At 42.9% G+C, this 22,415-nt stretch overlaps 1 non-coding gene across 1 annotated transcript; it reads right to left on the reverse strand.

Moving 5' to 3' along the window:
- Nucleotides 1–9,869: 9,869 nt before the first annotated feature.
- Nucleotides 9,870–9,976, reverse strand: LOC120267996. The gene has a single exon (XR_005538667.1). It is a non-coding gene; the product is annotated as a small nucleolar RNA R71 (small nucleolar RNA).
- Between the last annotated feature and the right edge of the window lie 12,439 nt (nt 9,977–22,415).

Genomic DNA, 22,415 nt, shown 5'->3' on the forward strand with positions numbered 1-22,415 from the left:
GAGTGTGATAATGATTCAATTCTCAACAATAAAAGCAACAAGTAAGAGAGCAAAAGTAAGGAGGAGGCAAGGCAATCGATAAAGATGGGGTACTCGGATGATGCTTCACCAAGGATAATCGCTTCAAGTGCAAGAACTCTCTATTATGCTTCCTAATCAATGCAATGGTGAGTCGTGGAAATCCTTACGTACATAGTCCCAAATCTAAGGTCAACTATGCCTAACTCTATACATGTCCCGGAGGAGAAATCGAACAATCTCAACACCTCGCACTCGCATAGAGTTGCAATGAGCTCTAGGGATTTGATAAGTGCTTGTGCGATATGAATGCGAAGCATTATTTCCTTATGTTGAGCATTACTTTCCTCGGGTTTTTACACTAATATGTGTGTTTTTATGTTACTTTCATGCATGTAGGGTTGTGAAACCAATTATGAAGGAAAGAAGCCAATGTGGATCACAATGCACCGATTTTGGATGAAATCTTGCTAAAGTTCAAACGCGAAGATATAAGTCAGGTGAGAGATGCTAGAGTGTGTGCCAACCTCCCCGTATTTGAGTTTACACAACTATTTGGAGGGGCACAAGGGCAGTCACACTCAAGCATTCTGACTTATGCACATAAAATAAGATCTCCATCATCTTATCCGTCATTGAAGAAGCAAAGCGATACACGGCATAAACGTGTGCCCGTTTATATTACCTCGATGAAAAGTGGATTCGGGAGTATTTTTGGCATAGTACTGTAGCAGGTTAATGTAGCAAATCAATGTAGAAAATACTGTTCACAGTCGGCCGAAAATCGCAGAAACAGAGAATCCACACGGGTGTGTGGAAATTATCCACAGCCGTGTGGAAATTTCGCACGGGCGCGTGTTCCGTACACGCACGTGGAGTCGTCCGATTCTAGCCCTATTTAAAGCCGATTCAGCCCCGATTTTGGTATTCTTTTCTCCATCTTTTCCCCAACTTGTGAGAGGATTTCGGCTAGGGTTTCGAGGGGTATTGGCGAAGGTTTTGGAGAAGTTCTACGGCTCCGACATCGTGATTCCATTAGGAAGAAGGTTTGTAGGGGAGCTTCGATCGAGGCGTATCCTATACTGGATGAAGGAATCTTTGGACGATGAGTAGAGGACTCGCCACAAGACCATCGACACGACCATCAAGGGGGTTTCTTTATGGATTCATTGCTTTTACATTCGATTTCTTTGATTGTATTAAGCTCCATGGAGAGCTAAACCCCTAGTGGGTACTTGGATGATTGTGAACCCTAGGATGTATTCGTTTCATTGAACTTCTTTATTATGCTTCCAATAAATTGATGTTTATAGTGAGTTCCAACCTTGATTGCTTGATTGTATGAACATTTCCCCTAGAGTGACACTAGGGTTGAGAGTTCTTATTGGTAGCCTTGTGGGTGAGTGACACACCACGAGCGTTAGACAAAGCTAGGTTGGAGAGGGTTGAGAGGGTGAGTCGAGAGGTACAGGAGCGTCCCCTTTCCCCTCAAGGGAGGTAGAATCTATCACGCCGGAGGGGAAAGGGGACGCTCCTGTACCTCTAGACTCACCCTCTCAACCCTCTCCAACCTAGCTTTGTCTAAAGCTCGTGGTGTGTCACTCACCCATAAGGTTAACAATAAGAACTCTCAACCCTAGTGTCACTCTAGGGGAAATGTTCATACAATCAAGCATTCAAGGTTGGAACTCATAATAAACATCAATTTATTGAAAACAATATAAAGAGGTTCAAAGAAACAAATACATCTTAGGGTTCACAATACCCTAGTACCAACTACGGGTTTAGCTCTCCATGGAGCTAAGTACAATCAAAGAAATAAAATGTAAAAGCAATGAATCCATAAAGAAACCCCCTCGATGGTCGTGCCGATGGTCTTGTGGAGAGTGCTCTACTCGTAGTAAGGGATCCTTTGTCCGGTCTAGGATACACCTCGCCGGATCGGTGTCGACGAAAGCTCTCCCAATAACCTTCTTCCAAATGATGCGTGATGTCGGAGCCGTAGAACCTCTCCAAAAACCTAGCTAATACCCATCAAAACCCTAGTCGAAGCCCTCTCGCAAGTTGAGGAAAAGATGGAGAAAAGAATACCAAAATCGGGGCTGAATCGACTTTTAATAGGGCTGGAATCGGGCGACTACACGGGCGTGGATGCTCCACGCGCTCGTCCGGAATTTCCACACAGGCGTGGATAATTTCCACACGCCCGTGTGGATTCTCTATTTCTCTGGTTTCTCGGCCGGCTGTGAACAGTGCTGCTATAGTACATACTACAATTTTGCTACAGTGCTCTGCTACAATATTCGACCTGAATAGCTTCCCAATTCCATACTTTCATCGGGGTAACGCAAACGGGCACACGTTCACATCGTGGATCACTTGCTTCTTCAATGGTGTACACGTTAGTGAAACTCTTGTTTTATGTGCATAAGTCGGAATGCTTGAGTGTGACTGCCTCTGTGCGCCTCCAAATGGATGTGCCAACTCGAATACGAGGAGGTTGGCACACATTCTAGCATCTCACTTCGACCTATGTCTTCGCGTTTGAACCTTTGCAAGATTTCCTCCAAAATCGGTGCATTGTGATCCACATTGGCCTATTTCCTTCATACTCGGCCTCACAGCCCTACCTGCATAAAATTAACATATAAACACACATATTAGTGTAAAAACCCGAGAAAAGTAATGCTCAACATAAGTAATGAACGCTTCGCATTCGTATCACACAAGCACTTATAAAAGCAGTGTACACTCTACCGACGGCCATGAAACACTCCTTAGACCATAATGACATGCTTTATTTTGTTGACAAAACTGAACTTTTAATTTTTGATTGTGTGTAGGAGGTGCTAACATTAAACCCATTGGATGAGTACTTGGGAGAGTTAGGAAATGAAGATCAAGAAGAACCTCACTCTCCTCTTCCAAGTCCTAATTTGAAGAAACCAAAGGAGAAGGCATGTGCACCAATGCCAAAGAAAAAGAAAAGAAGGATTCAATGTTGAAAAAGATTTAGAGGGAGGTCCGGGGAAAGAAGAAGAAAGGTATCACTCACACCCATCCAACACCTCAAGAAAAGGAGGTACAATCCCCACCTCCTCTCACTCATGAAAAATGTGAAGTTTATTCATTGATGTCCTTGAATTTATCGGGAATAAACGAAAACAATTCAAATATGACCGGGGGAAATTTCAAATTATTCGAGCCCCCGTAAGGTAAGTGAAAAGGTACATCAAGCTCGTGACGTTAAACAAGCGCTTCTTGGGAGGCAACCCAAGCATTCAGGGGTTTATTTTCATGTTTGTGTGTTCTTTGTGTTCATGTTCTTGTAATTTTTTGTATTTTCTTGAAGTTGTTAATTTGAATAAGTCCATGCTCTCATTACTTTGTTATCATGATCATTGTCCATGTGGTGGTTTACATGATTTTATTGTGGAGTAACACTTGATTTGGCTATCATTTCATGCATTAGATCGAAGGTTTGAACCATTATTTAATGATGGAGATGATCTTAGAACACTTTGTAACCATGACCATGTGTTTGGAGAAGCAACCAAAACCTTAAAGTATATTTTTAAAGCCATACGGCCTCAATAAGCTACTCATTGAGGCCATCAAGAAATTCCAGAAAGTTTTGCCTAAGTTATACGGCCTCAATGAGCTGCTCATTGAGGCCATCAAGGCTATCCCAAGACTTTAAACTAAGCCTTGACGGCCTCAATGAGTTGCTCATTGAGGTCGTCAAGACCATCTAGAAACATTACACTAAGTCATATGGCCTCAATTAGCTGCTCATTGAGGCCGTTTAGAACCTTGTTCTCCATCAAAAAGTTGCCAACTTTTCTCTCTCTCCATTCTTCTTCTTCTGCAACCGAGCTCTAGCTTCCATGATCCATCTTTCCATGGCCGGATCTCACTAAATATTGTTCTAAATCATCTCCACATCTCCTTGGAAAGTTGATCTAGTGTTTGTCTTCAAGCTACACTCAAGTGTTTTCAAGATCTTTGTTGGTATGAAGCTTGTATGATGAAATTTTTTTTTTCTTTTCTTCTTGCTTTCTTGAGTATTTGAGTGGATTATTTCAAGCTTTTAGCTTATATTTTGTGGTATGATCATCAAGTCTTTGAAACATTTCGAATTTATGTAAAAATCTTTTCCAAATTCATGTTGTGCGGAAACTTTTTCAAATTGAATAGTATCCATACGGGCTCCATATGCTCGTATGGACCCTATTCACTCCATTTTCTTCATGTTTTAGCCGTTTTCATGCCACATTATGCATTCTCTTGGATTCCTTTCATTCTTATTTGAATTTTTATTGATGTAGGAATGCCACAAGTCAAGAAATTTGCCTCCATACATCTACGAAACATAATGCCAACCCCGAAAAGCCCCACTTTAAGCATGCTCATCAAACAGTGAAAGTGTGAAGTTTAGAAGACCAAACCATGTGGCACACTTCATCACATAGAATGGGGAATTTTGGAAACATTTGGGACAGATGAACAATTCAAGGAATTACTTTCACATGGTTTTTGGTGAATCTATTATCAATGGATGATCCTACCTTTTGCCAACTTATTTTGGAGGTTTTGAGCATTTTTTAAGCACACCAAGACTACCACATCTTCAACATCTTGTGATGACAAGTTGGACATTTGAGCATGGACATTTGCTTTACTTCTTTTGTTTATTTCTTTGCTTTACTTTTTATGCAAGTGTGTTTGTTTGGTTGTAATAAGTTGGGAAGGGGATGCCCTACCAACCTTGTGTAGAACTTTGCTACTCTTCATCTAGTATTTGTGTGTTTTGACTACTCCGTAGTATTTATTTTTGCAATATTAATTTTTGTTTGGAATGATGATGCCCCTTTATGCCTTGCATGGCATTAAGGGAGCTTGGTGAGCCTCTCAATATTCCATTGAAGCCAGACCCGACATGAATAGCTTGCAACACCTTTTGTTCAGGTCACCTCTCGCCGTGTGCACAAGATTTAACCGGGGAAGTTCATTCCATCCTTTTTCATTGTTTTCATTGCACATATTATTATGTTTTTCATGATTAGTGTACATTGGGGACAATGTACAACACTAGGTGGGGGATGGGTGTATTGTATGTATTAGGGTTATTATTTGCATGCGAGTGTTACCCATGATGGCTGATGGCTGATAAGTGCTTGTGCGATATGAATGCGAAGCGTTCATTCCTTATGCTGAGCATTACTTTTCTCAGGTTTTTACATTAATAAGTGTGTTTTTATGTTACTTTTATGTAGGTAGGGTTGTGAGGCCGAGTATGAAGGAAATAGGCCAATGTGGATCATAATGCACCTATTTTGGAGGAGATCATGCTAAGGTTCAAACGCGAAGACATAGGTTAGGTGTGAGATGCTAGAGTGTGTGCCAACCTCCTCGTATTCGAGTGAGCACATTCATTTGGAGGGGCACAAAGGCAGTCACACTCGAACATTCTGATTTATGCATATAAGAACAAGAGATCCACCAATGTGCACATCATTGAAGAGGCAAGTGATTCACGACATAAACGTGTGCCCGTTTGCGTTACCCCAATGAAAGTATGGAATGCAGCAAGACACTGTAGCAGGTTAATGAAGCATGTCACTGTAGCAAGTACTGTAGCAGCCCGGCCGAGAAACCAGAGAAACAGAGAATCCACACGGGCGTGTGGAAATTATCCACGCCCTTGTGGAAATTCCACATGGGCGTGTGACATCATACACGCCCGTGCAGTCGCCCGATTCCAGCCCTATTTAAAGCCGTTTTCAGCCCCGATTTTGGGATTCTTTTCTCCATCTTTTCCCCAACTTGTGAGAGGACTTCGGCTAGGGTTTCGAGGAGTATTGGCCAAGGTTTTGGAGAAGTTCTACGGCTCCGAGATTGTGATTCCATTAGGAAGAAGGTTGGTAGGGGAGCTTCGATCGAGGCGTATCCTATACCGGATGAAGGAATCTTTGGACGACGAGTAGAGGACTCTCCAAAAGACCATTGATAAACGCCTAAATGTATGTTTTTTATATGTATTAATCTTGTATCATTTGTGAATATGTGAACGAATTGATGCCCGTTTTATGTCTAAATTGGTTATTTCGTGTTGCAGGTCTTAAATGTGTCGAACAATGCTAAAAAATGTAAATCGGATGATTTCGACACCAAAAACGGCATTTTTGGGGTCCCAGCACTGTAGCAGTGATTGATCGCCCGCAAGTGTACGGGATCGCCAAGTAATACCCTGTGAGTGACACAGGGGTCGTAGTATTCCACGGGGCCAAGGAAGTATTATTACTCACTCTTCACCTATTATCTAGCCTACAATTCTTAATATGAAGAACAAATGAAATAAAATAAAATAAACTAACTAATCTATGGCCGAGTAACTAGCACACAAATGTGAATAAACAAGGGAGTATCAAGCATAAGAAGGTAGTTCTTGGACAAGGAATCCACCTAGGGTTGTCATTAAGTCCTGAACTAGGATGAGTTAAAGATGCATTGATGATAATTGAGACCAAGAGACCTCGTGAGTAGATTATCCCCAATCTCTCGGTGACTAACCCCTGATCCCATACGAATGTCAATCGGAATCTCTTCCGGATTAACACACCTATGATCGCATTAAGTTCTTGGAGTTCTCTAATAGGAGTAAACCTACTATCCTTCGGCTTAAACCTAACAATGGAGGGCTACCAACACCCGATCTCTCGGCGTGCAGGCACAAGTATCCCCTTTCAATCTCTCCTAGATCTAGTACACGTGAGTAGGTCACATCTACGCATACAACTCATAGTAGAATTACGGATCTCTCCATACATGCAATTCTAGACATGAAAGCATGAAAGATTGAATCTCAAACAACCATCAAAATCAATGAAGAACAACATAACAAGTTCATACACAAGATTAGCCCTAGGGTTCATCCAAATCAAAACACAACAATAAGTTAATCCCTCATGACAAGGGACACTTATACAACATACAAGGAAAAGAAAGACAATAAAGAAGCAAGAAAACTGCCTCTACGATCTTGATCTCCTTGGATCGATGAAGCTTCTAATGATGATCCAATGGTGGTCTAGATATTCAATCCAATTCCTTCTCCTATGCTCTTCTCCCTCTTGGTGATGATGGGTGCTCGTTTCCCACAAGGATCGTCGCCGGAAGATGGCCGGAAGGCCTCAAGATTGTGTGGTGGCGGCGGCCCAAGAGGCCAAGAAGAAGTCCGAAATCTTTCTCCAAAAATCCCTCTATATACCACTCATCATCGCCCTTGATGGCCTCCATCCCGAGTGCTATACCACTCCCTATAGCCCCCTTGATGGCCTCCATCCCGAGTGCTATACCACTCCCTATGGCCCCCATCATGAGTGCTATACCAAGTGCTATACCACTCCCTATAGCCTCCATCCTGAGTGTTATACCACTCCCTATGGCCCCCATCATGAGTGCTATACCAAGTGCTATACCACTCCCTATAGCCTCCATCCTGAGTGCTATACCACTCGCTATGGAGCTCAACATTGACACTATTTGGGGTAGGCAAACTCCATCAAGTAAATATCTTCTATTATAGCTACAGTGATCATCCCGGGCTCTATACCGGGCAGCATTGAGGCCGTACTGCGCCCTGGTTTTCTTCTCTTTTTTCAACCGAATCATATCCTCGTGTCATCCGTGGTGTTCCCGTGCCCTGCAAAGCAAATAACACACGATTGAGCACAAAACGGCCATCAATTCTAATGGAAATACATGCTAGAGGTAACAAATACATACAGTCAAATACGTACATTTAGACACTTATCAAGCGGCACTGTAGCGGTATTGTAGCAGGTCATTGTTCTTACTGCGGGCATTTGGCTGTGAGTTTCACGGGCTCCATGCGCCCGCATGGGTGCCCGTGAGGTTTGCTGGAAATTCTCAATACTCGGTTACTGCAGCGAAAATAATGTAGGGAAACACTGTAGCTCAGTACTGTAGCACCGGCATGTTTTCTGGGCATTTGGCTGTGAGCTTCACGGGCTCCATGCGCCCGCATGGATGCCCGCATGGACTGACGGGATATAAATGAAACCGATTTTTCTAGGGCAAGAGGGGGAGTTTTTGGGAGAGTTCTTGGAGCCGATTTTCACCAGTCTTTAGGAGGCAAGATCACACGTTTTGGAGAAGGGAAATCAAAGGGAGAAGCTCGGTTTTGGCTAGATCTTCATCGATCTCTTCTTTGGGAGTTTGTAGACAATGAGGTAAGCCGCCCCCATTGCGGCGTCCATGGAAGCATTTCCACCTAGCTTGGCTTGTCTTCCAACTTCTATTGTTTGAGCGAGTTTTCTTATGCCATTTGTAGTTGTTTTCATGGACTTGTTGCTTGTATTTGTTTGCATGGACGAGTAGACCCCAAGGTCACCGGATGCCGGTGAACCTCGGGGTGAACTTGTGTATTTGGATGATTTAATTTTGTCTATGGCAATTGTTGTGTATTTGTGATTCATTCTTGGTGCATTTGATGTGTTGCTTACATGAGAACTCACGTAAAACCAAGCTGCTAGGGTTGTACTTGGTAGCGTGACCATCGCCCTTGTACTAGACACACCAAGTTTGGAAGGGATTCATGTACGAATACGCCGTGACCATCGGGTATTCTGTACCCCTCCACCATTAGGGCTAGACCAAGTTGTGTTCCGGCCCTAATTAGGGATTTCCCCACTTGTTAATGCAATCGTATGAGGATTTGATCGGAAGAAATTCGTGTCAATACTTATACCGGATTAGGGGTTAATTGCCGTGACCATCGGGTTGATCTAATTTAGGAAATCTCTAGGTCCAAACCTTCAATTGCGTGACATTCTTAGCATCCTTTGCACTTTAGTAGCCCCTAGGGAATCCGCAACCGTGACCATTTCTTTCCCCGATTTTTATACCCCCTACCTTATCATAGACTCCATTTGTAGTTCTTTTATTTCAAGTAATAGATTAGAGAAACCCTTCGAATCATTTGGCTAGACAATACACAAAGAGGAAGTAAGAGTAGATTCTTGGGCCCAGGGAATACGATCCTCTCGTGCTCGCACGAGGGGTATTACTTGACGACTCCGTGCACTTGCGGAACGCTCATCAAGTTTTTGGCGCCGTTGCCGGGGACCCACAAGGAATACTCGGAAAACTTAGAGTTTATTGATTTAGCCATTATTTCTTCAATTCTGTACATTTGCTTCTTTTTAGTCATTTTTGCACATATTTTTCCTTTTACTTGCCTTTATTCTGTTTTACTATCATCCTCTTATTTCTTAATCATTGACTCTCATTACTGTGGAAGGCACCATCTTATGACACGCACCAATCAAGCAAATCTTGTAGAACCTGTCAATGAAATCGAGAGAACCTTGCATCAAAGACTGAGAGAGGTGGCTGAGAGTTCAGAACATCAAGGAACACGAGGTGAGACTAGTGAACCTTCAGTCATGGCAGAACCAAGGCGCACCTTGTCTGATTATGAAAGACCTCAGTTTACTGGCGAGGAATTCAGTGTGCATGCTCCCACCGTGCCTGCTAATAACTTTGAAATCAAAGCAAGCACAATTGGGATGGTCCAAAATTCCGTACAATTTGATGGGTTGGCTGATGAAGACCCGCATGCTCATTTGTCTCGCTTCCTCCAAATTTGTTCCACCTTCAAGATTAACTCAGTGTCCGATGATGCGATAAGATTGAGATTATGCCCTTTCAGTCTAAGGGGAGCAGCATATAGATGGCTCACTTCATTGGCTCTGGGATCGATCACCACATGGAAGGAAATGGTGGACAAATTTCTTGCTAGGTATTTCCCACCAAGCAAAGCCGCTAGATTGAGACAAGAGATTTCTGCATTCCGACAAGGGGACTCCGAGACACTCTTTGAGGCACATGAGAGATTCAAGGATCTCTTATGCAAGTGTCCCCATCATGGTTTTTCCTCATGGATGACGATCCATATGCTTTGCAATGGCCTGAATTATGCAACCAGACAGCTCATCGATGCTGCAGCAGGGGGGTCATTGAGTAGTAAAACCCCTGAGGATGCTGAAATCTTGATTGAAAACATGGCAAGTAATGAGTGTCATTGGTATACTTGGCAAAAACCCCCTAAGGCAGCTGGAATTTATGAGATAAATGACAACACTGTGCTAGCCGCCAAGGTTGAGGCCCTAACAAAGAGATTCAATCAGTTTGTGTTGGGTACGAGCTCAAATTCTGGTGCAGCTTTGTCTTGCGAGACTTGTGGAGCCGGGCATGCTACTGTTCAGTGCCCAATTTCAATAGCCTAAGATGCCCCAGTTGAGACAGTTGATTATGTTGGGGGAGCTCCCAGAGGCCCGGGAAATCCTTATGGAAACACATATAATCCGGGGTGGAGGAATCACCCAAATTTTTCTTGGGGTTAACAATAGCAACATTGGCCCCCGCAGCCACAGGGACTTCCACCTCAACCTCTTCAGCAGCCCGAGAAGAAGTTCACCACTGAAGATGTGTTAGAAAGGTTTATGATCAATACCGAGGCAAAATTTGTGAACATCAACAACCAATTCGCTGAAGTAAACACTGTTTTGAGGAATGTTCAAGCCTCCATTCAATCATTGGAAAACAAGGTGGGGCAACTTGCTAGGGCAAACTCGGAGCGACCACCGGGTAGCTTACCTAGTAACACTGGAAATAATCCAAGGGAGCATTTGAAAGCCGTCACTCTCAGGAGCGGGAAACAGGTTGAAGCACGAGCCGAGGAGGGCTCAAGCACTAAACATAATGGGGTAGCCGCACGGGAAGACCCTAAGCCATCTGAGAGTGAACTTGAAGGGGTAAAGGAAAAACAAGATGAAGGAACCATTCAACTACCAACACCAAGGATACCCGAGTACAAGCCGGTGATCCCCTATCCGGTTAGGCTGAGGCAAGATAAGGACGAGGTTCAATTCAAGAAATTCCTCAATGTATTCAAGCAGTTGCACATAAATATCCCTCTTGTTGAAGCGTTAACTCAGATGCCCAAGTATGCAAAGTTTATGAAAGACCTGCTGACTAATAAGAGAAAATTGGAGGAATTAGAAACAGTTGCACTACCGCGGAACTGCTCTGCAATGATTCAGAGGAAGCTCCCTGAGAAATTGACTGATCCCGGGAGTTTCATTATTCCATGTGTGATTGGGGAAGGCATGCAAGAAAAAGCCTTAGCAGACTCTGGGGCTAGCATCAATGTAATGCATTACAAGCTATTTTTAAAATTGGGATTAGAAGACATGAGGCCTACAAGGATGACGATACAACTTGCAGATCGTTCTATCAAGAAGCCAAGCGGTGTTGTTGAGGATGTGCTAGTTAGAGTAGACAAGCTCATTATCCCTGTGGATTTCATTATTCTTGATGTGGATGATGATGTTGAAGTCCCATTGATCCTCGGGCGACCGTTTCTTAACAGCGCCGATGCCCTCATTGATGTAAAAGGGGGAAAAATGACATTGAGAGTGGGGGATGAGGAAGTCATTCTCACTCTTCCCGTGGCCATGAAACACACCTTGGACCACGACGATCCCCTCTACTTTACTGATGAAACTGATATGATTATTACTGATTGTCAGCAGGAGGTCTTGGCAATTAACCCCTTGAATGAATTCTTGGAAGGAATGGATAGCGATGAGTACAAGGAGAACAGCCCACTTCCCACACATGTAAAGCATGTAGGCTATGTGGGAACATTTCCGTAGCCGAGTAATAAGATGAAATCAACCACAAGGAAAATTTGGTGTAAGAGGGACAAGAAACAGAAATTGGGGATGAATTGCACACTATCACCACCACGGGAGATCGATCGACTATTCTTCGAGGGGAAGGGCAAATTCCATGTCTTTTCATGCCTCTCGATGAGTTTCCCATCTTGGAGCACTTCTCTTGGGCTTGGAGGAAAGTCCCCACCATTTGATCCACCTTGAGGTAAGAAAAAGGTAAGTCGAGCTAAAGACGTTAAACAAGCGCTTCTTGGGAGGCAACCCAAGTCTTTAAATTCGTCGTCTTTAAATTTTCGTATTTCTTTTAGTTGCTTAGTTTCTATATTGTGGTTGAATGCTTATGTTTGTGAGTTTTTCGTATTTTTCTTTTGTTGATGTTTTTGTGCTCAACTCATGCTTTGGTTTGCTTGCTTGTATTTGGCCTTGAATTAGTATTGTTTAGTTGTGTTTCATTGTCATCCCGACGCTTAAATGGTTGTAATTCGTATTTTATTGAGTTTGCGAGAGGAACCATGCCAAATTTTCAATTTTCTAGGTCCATACGGGGCCGTATACGGTGGCATGATCCGGGGCCTTGTGGCCATCCTTGCGGCCGCAAGGGACCTCTCGCGGGGATCCTGTGCGCGCTGGCTGTGGGCCTCACGGGCGCCATGCGCCCGCATGGGCGCCCGTGAGGCTCTCGGCCTCACTGGTCGCGCGTGGGCTGAGAGGCTCACGGGCGCCATGCGCCCGCATGGGCGCTCGTGAGCCTTTCAGGCTGGAATTTTCCAGCCCATGCGGGCACCATGCGCCCGCATGGGACCCGCATGGGCTGGGCTGCCCATTTAAGGGGTGTTCTTCCCCCTTCTCTCTCTACTCCAACCTCCATCTTCTCCTCTTAAGTTTTCTCTCATTTCTCTTTCATTCTACATCATTTCTCCACCATTTTCCTTGGTTTTTTCTTCTCTAATCCCCTCTCCACCATCTTGCCAACTCAACCTTGGAATTTAATCGTTATTTTACCATCTTTTTCACGGGATCTCTTCCTTCCAAACTTTCAAGCCCTAATTCAAGGTTTTGTCTCAAACGTGGCTTTTGTTGTGTTCTTATCTTATCTTTGAGGCTTGTATGACATATTTGGATGTTGTGATGTGGTGTAAGCTTAATTCTTCGAGTTTTTCCTTCATTTGTAAATTTTGGGAAGCTCCATGTCTAGGAGAAACTCTCGCAAAAAAATTTTCACGAGTTACTGTAGTAATGGCTGAAATTTTCATTCTTCGCATTGAAATTGTTGTGCTTTCAATTTTTCATTAATTCCATGATGATATAGTTATCTCCTATGAATGTCTTCATAATAATATTGGTTTATCACTTGTTTTTGTGGTATAGGTATGCCGATCAAGCGAGTTCTAACAAAGCGGCCACGGTACGATGCGGCATCAAGTGGAGTGGTCTGATTCTGAGCCAGAAGACGCGCCACCCTCAGTTGAGCTTCGCCTTCAGAAGATTCAGGGCAAGATTCATTCCCTTCGCCAAGGACATCAAGAGACTACCGAGACACTGAGACAGTTGGCAAGGGATATGCGCGAAGTCCTTTCTTTCGTGCGTTGGTCTTCTTCATCCTCTGGAACCACCTTAGGGACTACCACATACTTAGCACCAGCTGCACCTGTTGACAAGCACCACCCCACTTAGGAGACTTCTCCCGGATTGTTGCCTCTCCTCCTTTCCCCTTTGCTAGCGTTGTTGCCCAATGACTGTGCTTTCACTGAACACTCTTCATCAACCAAATGGGCAGTCTCTTTTCCCTTCCCTTTCATGCTTGATTTAATTATTACGAATTCTACACCATGTTCTGCTGATTAGTGTACATTGAGGGCAATGTATGATTCTAGGTGTGGGGATGGGTTATTTATATACTTACTTCACCAGTGATAGCTATGATTTATTGTTAAGAACCTCCTGGCTTGAATGAATGATAGTAATGAGTTGTAGTGTTATTTGTGCTATAAGGAAGTCATGTTTTCTCTCTAGGGCTTTCTTCGGAACTTTGACACAGAACTTCTACCTTGTTTGCACTAGCTAACCCACTGCTTTGATTTAAAGTGTTAGAGTGGTAAATTCATCACTCAATGGTCTTTTAAGAGCTTTTGGTTCTTTTGTTCATTTTGCTTTATCCCTAAGTGATGTTTTGCATGAAAGTGCTCGAGAGACATGTATATACTTGTTATCTTAAAAACATATTGAAAAAAATGAAAAAAATGAGTCTATGTCAGTATTCCTCCGCTAATTTAGCATGAATGCGTCTATGTAGACTGTAATCAAGTAGGTTGGGTGGCTCTTGTGCCTAATCAGCATGTGCATCCTTCTGAAAGATTATAAGATATTTTGTACAGTCTACGTTAGGCGGACTCGAAAAAAAAAATGAAAATGAAAAAAAAAGAAAAAAAAGAGTCTGTATTCTCTTGAACTCTTTCATGCATTCACTTAGAAATTGAAGTGTTGACTGTGGATCGAAGGACTCTTAACTCGCTATTGAGGGCGTCTTTAACATTTCTAACACCGGTAGTCATTGAATGTGGCGTGAAGAGGGAGAGCGAGGGATGAAGCATACACACACTCACGAGGAAAGCACTCTAGAGGAATCATGAGTATCTCTACTGAGTTAGTTATTGTACAACTCATTTCCTTGAATTCATTTCATCTGTGCCTGTGGGGTTCTTCACTATTTGAGCTTGAGGTCATACGTTTAGTCGTTTATCATTCCGCCCTTATTCTTTCATGTGTGTTTGCTTGGGGACAAGCAAACGCTTAGGTGTGGGGATGTTTGATAAACGCCTAAATGTATGTATTTTATGTGTATTAATCTTGTATCATTTGTGAATATGTTAACGAATTGATGCCCGTTTTATGTCTAAATTGGTTATTTCGGTGTTGCAGGTCTCAAATGTATCGAACAATACTCAAAAATGTAAATCGGATGATTTCGACACCAAAAACGGCATTTTTGGGGTCCCAGCACTGTAGCGGCAATGTAGCGGTATTGTAGCACGTCATTGTTCTTGCTGCGGGCAATTGGCTGTGAGTTTCACGGGCTCCATCCACCCGCATGGGTGCCCGTGAGGTTTGCTGGAAATTCTCGATACTCGGTTACTGTAGCGAAAATAATGTAGGAAAACATTGTAGCTGAGTACTGTAGCACCGGCATGTTTTCTGGGCATTTGGCTGTGAGCTTCACGGGCTCCATGCGCCCGCATGGATGCCCGCATGGACTGACGGGATATAAATGAAACCGATTTTTCTAGGGCAAGAAGGGGAGTTTTTGGGAGAGTTCTTGGAGCCGATTTTCACCAGTCTTTAGGAGGCAAGATCACACGTTTTGGAGAAGGGAAATCAAAGGGAGAAGCTCGGTTTTGGCTAGATCTTCATCGATCTCTTCTTTGGGAGTTTGTAGACGACGAGGGAAGCCGCCCCCACCGTGGCATCCGTGGAAGCATTTCCACCTAGCTTGGCTTGTCTTCCTACTTCTATTGTTTGAGCGAGTTTTCTTATGCCATTTGTAGTTGTTTTCATGGACTTGTTGCTTTTATTTGTTTGCATGGACGAGTAGACCCCAAGGTCACCGGATGCCGGTGAACCTCGGGGTGAACTTGTGTATTTGGATGATTTAATTTTGTCTATGGCAATTGTTGTGTATTTGTCATTCATTCTTGGTGCATTTGATGTGTTGCTTACATGAGAACTCTGTAAACCAACTCCTAGGTTGTACTTGGTAGCGTGACCATCGCCCTTGTACTAGACACACCAAGTTTGGAAGGGATTCATGTATGAATACGCCGTGACCATCGGGTATTCTGTACCCCTCTACCATTAGGGCTAGACCAAGTTGTGTTCCAGCCCTAATTAGGGATTTCCCCACTTGTTAATGCAATCGTATGAGGATTTGATCAGAAGAAATTCTGTGTCAATACTTATACCGGATTAGGGGTTAATTGCCGTGACCATCGGGTTGATCTAATTTAGGAAATCTCTAGGTCCAAACCTTCAATTGCATGACATTCTTAGCATCCTTTGCACTTTAGTAGCCCCTAGGGAATCCGCATCCGTGACCATTTCTTTCCCCTGATTTTATACCCCTACCTTATCATAGACTCCATTTGTAGTTCTTTTATTTCAAGTAATAGATTAGAGAAACCCTTCGAATCATTTGGCTAGACAATACACAAAGAGGAAGTAAGAGTAGATTCTTGGGCCCAGGGAATACGACCCTCTCGTGCTCGCACGAGGGGTATTACTTGACGACTCCGTGCACTTGCGGAATGCTCATCAACCATCAACACGACCATCGAGGGGATTTCTTTATTTATTCATTGCTTTTACATTCGATTTCTTTGATTGTATTAAGCTCCATGGAGAGCTAAACCCCTAGTGGGTACTTGGATGATTGTGAACCCTAGGATGTATTCGTTTCATTGAACTTCTTTATTATGCTTTCAATAAATTGATGTTTATTGTGAGTTCCAACCTTGAATGCTTGATTGTATGAACATTTCCCCTAGAGTGACACTAGGGTTGAGAGTTCTTGTTGGTAACCTTGTGAGTGAGTGACACACCACGAGTGTTAGACAAAGCTAGGTTCGAGAGGGTTGAGAGGGTGAGTCGAGAGGTACAGGAGCGTCCTCTTTCCCCTCCGGCATGATAGATTCTACCTCCGTTCCTTGAGTTCTTTGCGGCCATAATAGAGTGAGTGGTCTAAGGGATGAACCTCTGCTGGGGCCTAGTTGCGCGTGCAATGGAGTGAAGCGTTGAGAGGATCTTAGTATCTAGGGCTTAATTGTGGCTATGGACCTTCCGCCTGGACCAAAGGGTTAGGTCTATATTTAGGAAGAGATTTATCACTTGGAATCCCTAGAGTTCATTGCAACTCTATGCGAGTGCGAGGTGTTGAGATTGTTCAATTTCTCCTCCGGGACATGTATAGAGTTAGCCATAGTTGACCTTTGATTTGGGACTATGTATGTAAGGATTTCCACGACTCACCATTGCATTGATTAGGAAGCATAATAGAGAGTTCTTGCACTTGAAGCGATTATCCTAGGTGAAGCATTATCCGAGTACCCCATCTTTATCGATTGCCTTACCCTCTTCTTACTTTTGCTCTTTCACTTGTTGATTTTGTTGTTGAGAATTGAATCAATTTCACACCTATCACAATTGATCTTCCGCATAGCTAAGAATCAAATTAAGTATTTTCACTCCCTACTCCCTGTGGATTCGACCCCGCTCACCCGGGATTATTACTTCGACAAGCCCGTGCACTTGCGGGATATAAGCAAGGGGAACTTGTCAATGGCTTGTTCATTATTGTAAGACTCTTATAGCATGGATTAATGATTGATTTGAGTTACATATTTGTTGTTGTACTCTATTGAATCATCTTTCACCTCTAGTATTGTCTTGTGCACTGAATCTTGTGTTGATGCCCCGGGAATAGCCAATATGACTACTCTATCTCTCTTGTATGCTTAACACACAACTTTGAGTATTTGGTCTTAGAGTGTTAAGTTCTTTCATTCAATGAACTCTTAAGAACTTCTAAGTCTTGTTGAGCGAGCCCTAATTTTGTGGCATGTAGAGTAGTCTGAAGACGTGATCTAGGGAGATTGTGATAGAATGTTAAAAAAAAGGTGAAAAGAGAAAAAGAAAAATGAGCCTATGTCAGTATTCCTCTGCTTATGAAGCATGAATGTGTCTATATAGACTGTAATCGAGTAGTTGTCTAGCTCTTGTGCCTAACCAGCATGTGCATCCTCCAGAAAGATTTTTTGGTGCAGTCTATGTTAGTTAGACTCGAAGAAAGGGAAAAAAATGAAATGAAATGAAATGAAAATTTTAAAACCCTAGTGATCTTTGTGGCTACCTACTAGAGGTTTTGAGAAGGAAAGTGGGAGTTAGTTCAGGGTTAAGAATTAGAAGGATCTTACTTGTTCATTGGAGTGGCACTTAGCATATTAAGACTTAGTACTCTCGCTTGTGGAGTGATTAGCATCTAGAGCTGTACTGATTGAAGTCAGTAGGCTAGACCAGGTCAGGGAAGATGAAATACAATGTTCACACACATGGCGCAGACATACAAGAGGTGAGACAGGATCGTCCTTATGTGCTTAATGTCTGTAACTCATTATCTATTTATCATTTACCAATGCTTGTAGAGTCTTGTATTTATTTGAGCCGGAGGTAACACACTTAGCCACTTATCATTATCTTTGTTTTTCATGATGTGTTTGCTTGGGGACAAACAAATGCTCAGGTGTGGGGATATTTGATAAGTGTCTAAATGTACGTATTTTAGTATATGTATTTGTTGCATCTAGCATGTATTTGTATAAGAATTGATACCCTTTTATGCTTAATCGTGTGTTATTTGTTTTGTTGGGCACGAAAACGCCATGGAGGACACGAAGATATAATTTTGGCAAAAAAGAGAAGAAAACCAGGTCATGGTACTGTAGCGTATTCACTAGTAAAGTACTATAGCAGTGATAGTGTAGCATCGGCACTATAGCAAGATTATTGTAGCTGACACTGTAGCACCTGGTGGGTTTTCGAGTCAGGAATTGAATCATGGCATATGGCCTCAATGCTGCCTGGGATGGTGCACGGGATGATCACTGCAGTTATAGAAGTAGATGATTTGCTTGAAGGCATACTGACTCAATGAGGGGCTCAATGAGGACCTCATTGAGCCGGCATACAACCTCAATGAGGTCCTCATTGAGCTGGCGATACCACTCGGGATTGAGGCCATTTGGAGGGTATGATGAGTGGTATATAGGGTGATATAGGGAAGGATTGAGAGAACTTTTTGGAGTGTTTTTTGGCAGCCACCATTTGGGGAGAAAGGGGAGGAACGAAAAACATTATTTTGGGAAGAGTTTGGCTTGAGGCTTGGGAAGATCAAGGGTCTTGAACTTCAAGGGGAAAGCTTCATCATCAAAGGAGGAGGAGCAATCGGCATTCCTTGGGCTAGAAGAAGCATCATTCAGCCGGCATTCTCCCTCCTCATCATCATTCAGACTAGGGACTGTCATTTATGCATTTACTTCTTGTTTTTGTTGTATTTGAGATACTTGTTTGTGTGATGGCCCACTAGACCCCCAAGGCCACCGGATGTAGATGAACCTTGGGGGGTTCATCATGTATTTTGGATGCTTCACTTTTATTTGTAATGCATTGGTGTGATTTATAGTTTAGCTCATTATGTTTTATGCGTAGTACTATTATGTGGAGAAATCCTTAGTTCTTGTTTGAGTTGTACACGTAGACGTGACCTACTCGCGTGTACTAGATCATTATTGAGCTAGAATGGGAGATCTTTGACCAACATGCCGAGAAATTGGATGTAGGTTGCCCCTCCTAACCATGAGGATGATCTTAGGTTAAGTGTATCCTTGTTGAGCGATCTCCATTCACTTAATGCAATCTTAGGAATATGATTAAGGAGAGATCCTTGTCATCATTTGTACGGAATTAGGGTTTAACCGCCGAGAAATTGGGGTTGAACTATTGTAGAGGTCCCTAGGTCTAAATCACCCTTGCTATTTTATTCCTATGCATCCATACATCATGATGGCCCCTCTTGGGAATCCTCATCCCTAGGTCTGTTCTTATCATCATTGCTCTTGTGATTTTCTTGCTCGCCTTGGAATTGTTATATTTGTGTTTTATTTATATCCTTGCATGTATTAGAGTACTATACCATGCTTAAGTTGTAAGGTTAGAAAGTGAGTGATGCAGGAGTAATAGGAGCTCTTTAGCCCCGTGGAATATGATCCTTGGGCTTTTGCACAAGGTATTACTTGGCGACCCCGTATACTTGCGGGCAATCAACCAGAGCTCCTCCGAAAATGTCCTCAACATGGGATCCCGAGTGGGTTTAACCCAAGCACGAAGAAGTTACTTAAAGCTGCAATAGGAGGTACCTTAGGAAGCAAGACCCCTGAAGAGGCCCGATATCTCATTGTAAAAATGGCTATGAATAGTTATTAGTGGAACATAAGGGACAGAAAGAAGGTAGTCAGACTTCATGAGATTGATGCACTTACCTCATTGGCGGTCCAAATTGAGTCATTGAGCAAGAAGTTAGACACTATAACTTCTCCTAGAGTGGCAGCCGTGATGAGTTACACTGGGTATGGGGAAGGACATGCTCTATCTGATTGCCTGATTTCTATTGGTGGTATATCCTCAATGGAACTGGTTGACTTTGTGGGTAATATAATGAGAGGTCAAGGAAATCCGTATAGCCATACATACAATCCGAGGTGAAGAAGCTAACCTAACCTTTCTTGGAGTAATCAAGGGCAACAATAGACAATGGCACCACCGGGTTCCCAACAACAACAAGAAGACCCGAACATGGAGAATTGAGTTTAAGGGTTGGAAAACCAGATGACTGATTTAGAGAAGGCTTTGACCAAGTTTATTCAATCATCGGATAAAAGATTTCAATTGGTTGAAGACACACTTCGCAACCACACCGCATCATTACACAACTTAGAGAATCAATTGTTGCAAATTGCGAAGTTATTATTAGAGAGGCCTCAAGGGAGCTTACCAAGTCACATAGAAACTAACTCAAGAGAACATGTGAAGGTGATCACTTTAAGAAGCGGTCGTGAAGTTGAGGGTAGGCTCCTGAGTGAGAAGAACAATGTTGAGTCACCTGAGGTCATGGATGCTGAGGAAATCGCAAAAGAGAAGGAGGTGGCACCCCCACCTTACAAGCAAAGAATCCCTTACCCTTCAAGGTTGAAGAATGACCAAAATGATGAGCAATATAAGAAGTTCTTGGGTCTATTCAAGTAGTTGCACATCAACATTCCATTTGTCGAGGCGTTGTCTTAAATGCCTCGTTATGCAAAGTTTCTCAAGGACCTCTTGACATACAAGAGAAAGAGGAAGTTGGAGGAGAGTGCATCTGTGATTCTAGATGCTTCATATTCGGCAGTATTGCAAAAGAATATACCGAACAAGAAGAAGGAACATGGAAGCTTTATCGTACCATGCAACATTAGTAATTTGGGTGAAGAAAAGGCATTGGCAGATTCAGGGGCTAGCATCAATGTCATGCCATATACTTTGTTTTTGAAGCTAGGCTTGGGAGAGCCTAGGCCTACTCGGATGACACTTCAATTGGCGGACTGAATGGTTTGACATCCGAGGGGCATCATTGAAGAAGTACTTGTGAAAGTCGACAAGTACATATTTCCTGTGGATTTCATAGTCTTGGATGTTGATGAGGATGTCGATGTTCCGCTGATACCTGAGAAGCCATTCTTGCGCACTTATAAAGTTCTTATTGACATGGATGGCGGGGAGTTGAATTTACGAGTTGGTGATGACAAGTTGACATATCACCTCGCTAAACCCATGCGACATTGCTCTTGATTTTGATGATACTCTTTACTTTCTTGACACTACTAATGAGTTAATTGATGAATACGTGTAGGAAATGATGTATCCGGATCCATATAAAGGGGTGCTAGATCAAGAATTGGAGAATGAAGAAGTCTTATCACTTGGTCTAGAGGACAAAATGCAACCTACCCTGGGGATCATGAAGAGGCTGATCCAAAAGATGAAGCGAGCAAGGAGATGCCACAGGAAGCACCCTAAGGCTAATGGGGATTTGCAAGCACAGAGTAAGGGTGGTGAACACTTGTGTGGTAACAAGCTCGATAATTTCCCTCTACCCTGAAAAGATTATATTCATCATTCGTTCAGGTTGTCGGCAAGAGGAAAACTTTCATTTATGAGCCCCCGTGAGTTAAGAAGAGGTAATTTCCACACACCCATGTGGATGCGCAGACATTGAAGAGGCGCGACTTTTCTTTATAACCCCACTCACGCCCCTTTGTTCTTTAACTCCCAAACACTCAAACGACGCCTCTCTCGCTCTCTCGACCCCTAACTATCTATTTATAGAGTTCAAGGGTTGTTTTCTGGTCGTATTTCAAGATTTCCATCTCTATTTTATCGGCAAGCCCTATTTCTCTTTTTCTTTCCCCAATCTTTATTTATTTAGATTAAATTGGTGATTGGTACTTCATTTCTATGTTTAATTTGTTGGTGCATACATTAGAATGGTTTTAAAGTGAAATTTTTGTGTATTTTTGCGATTTTGGCATAGTGGCTGTGCGGTTTTCATGCCCCCATGGATCCACACGGGCATGTGGAATTTCCACATGGCTGTGTGGATTTCTACGGTATTGATTTCTTGAGTTTATTTGATCGAATTATTTTCAATTCTTGCATATATGACCCCTATATCCAAGAAAGTGGCTGGTAAACATCCCAGAGAGTTTTCTCTAGAGCCAGAGTTGTTAGAGTTTGCGATTCTTGAGCACTAGGCTCGATTGGTGAGATTGTCTAAACTCAAGTTTGGTCAGTCTCGTTTCCCGGATTTGAGTGCGCTTAGGAAGATATAGTTAGGGGATGACATGGCTAATGAGGTAGAGGAGCTCATGTTTGCCGGTAGCTAGTGGAGATTATTGTTCATACGAGAGCTAGCGATCCGTATGCTTATATTAGAGGTGCTCTCGTCGTTTGAGTTTGATCGCTCATACAGTTGTTTCTCGAGCATCGATAATA

Source organism: Dioscorea cayenensis, chromosome 8, assembly GCF_009730915.1.
Source record: "Dioscorea cayenensis subsp. rotundata cultivar TDr96_F1 chromosome 8, TDr96_F1_v2_PseudoChromosome.rev07_lg8_w22 25.fasta, whole genome shotgun sequence".
NCBI classification, from domain to species: Eukaryota; Viridiplantae; Streptophyta; class Magnoliopsida; order Dioscoreales; family Dioscoreaceae; genus Dioscorea; species Dioscorea cayenensis.